The following is a 1,476-nucleotide window of genomic DNA, read 5'->3' on the forward strand; positions in this document are numbered from 1 at the left end:
AAAGGTCCCATTAGAAACCGGGCGGAAACATTTTGTAAAATATTCCCCATTAAAATTGAATCAATATGAAAAATTTGAAATAATTTTGTGATTAAATATCAATAAAATAAAATATCTCATAAAACACGTGAATTTTCTCTGTACAATTCTGGACCATCAGCAGCAGTAGAATTGTATTCAACCACAATCTGTAGCCTCCTGGCCCGGCAGATCCCTCACTCTAACATTACCGTCAAACCAGGGGACCAAACCTGGTTCAATGAAATGTGTAGAAGAGCAGGCCAGGAGCGGCACCAGGCGCACCTAAAAATGAAACCATTCCAAACTCGTGAAGCTGGATATGGAACCAAGGCGGGCCAATGCAGCTGAGATGCAGATTATCCAGGATCTAATTGAATGAAGGAAAAGGGCTGAGGGGCTGAATGCCCTCCACTTGTTCCTATTAGTCTGTTACCAATAAGAGAATGTTACGAAACGGTTTTCTCGGATCCCAGTGGATGATCTCATACTCACCGGCATTGTACCCAGTGCTACAGTTTATCCCATGATCTTGCAGCCAAAATGCACATTTAGAAAACCTGGAAATGTTAAAATGCCGTCTCTGGGTGGGCTCGAACCACCAACCTTTCGGTTAACAGCCGAACGCGCTAACCGATTGCGCCACAGAGACCTGTTGGAAAGTTAATTACAACGTATACTAAAGCCGGAGATTACCGAGATAAAACCTCAGGTCACAGAGAGCAAGATAACGACTGTCCAGTCTCCGTTTACTTGTCCAAATTAAAGAAATGTAACATTTATTTTCGGAACATGGAAATAGTCGCTGAAAGAAAATCCGTTGAACAAATTGTTTTGAAAACCCGCTTTGAGCCATTAGATCGGTTCATCAACCAATGGTGACGGTGAGATAGTAACATGGTGTCTGGGTTTCTCACAACTGTTGGAATCTTCCCACGAGTTATTTTGCTGTTGAATTTGTTCATCAATGTGGAGATCAGATATACACGCGGTCGCTTCACTGGGTGCCCTGGGAACCAGATACTCCAGAACACAGGCCAATGATGGGACTCTGCCGAATGAGAAAAACGAACCTACCACAGCCCGTAAAGCCGAAACAGCTTAGTTGGGCGAGCGTTAGATTGATGATCCCGGATTCGGCAGGTTTTAGTTACTTTTTGTCTCCTTCACTATAAGAGGAGCGAATCAGGGGAGATTTTTTGCATCTGAACCCGCGTTTCCTAAAGGGATGAGCGTGAAACCACATCTGAGCCGGGGATTTGGCTCTAGCCGCCGGCTGGGTGTTCGAATCCAGTCGGGGTTCCACCGGCTGTTTTTATACCGGGACTGAAGGAGGGGCTGTTCAGCAGTGGAGCAATAATAATTTTTAGAATGAGGTTTGTTAAACTAAAGAGTTCTTTTTCTGTTACTTTTGATTTACACTCTGCCCAGTTGTATATACGAACAGTTAATAATGTT

At 43.8% G+C, this 1,476-nt stretch overlaps 1 non-coding gene across 1 annotated transcript; it reads right to left on the reverse strand.

The window, feature by feature from the left end:
- Nucleotides 1-596: 596 nt before the first annotated feature.
- trnan-guu (transfer RNA asparagine (anticodon GUU)) lies at nt 597-670 on the reverse strand. The gene has a single exon. It is a non-coding gene; the product is annotated as a tRNA-Asn (tRNA).
- Between the last annotated feature and the right edge of the window lie 806 nt (nt 671-1,476).

Source organism: Somniosus microcephalus, unplaced genomic scaffold, assembly GCF_052327205.1.
Source record: "Somniosus microcephalus isolate GS21.2 unplaced genomic scaffold, FLI_Smic_1.0 unresolved_chr4, whole genome shotgun sequence".
NCBI classification, from domain to species: Eukaryota; Metazoa; Chordata; class Chondrichthyes; order Squaliformes; family Somniosidae; genus Somniosus; species Somniosus microcephalus.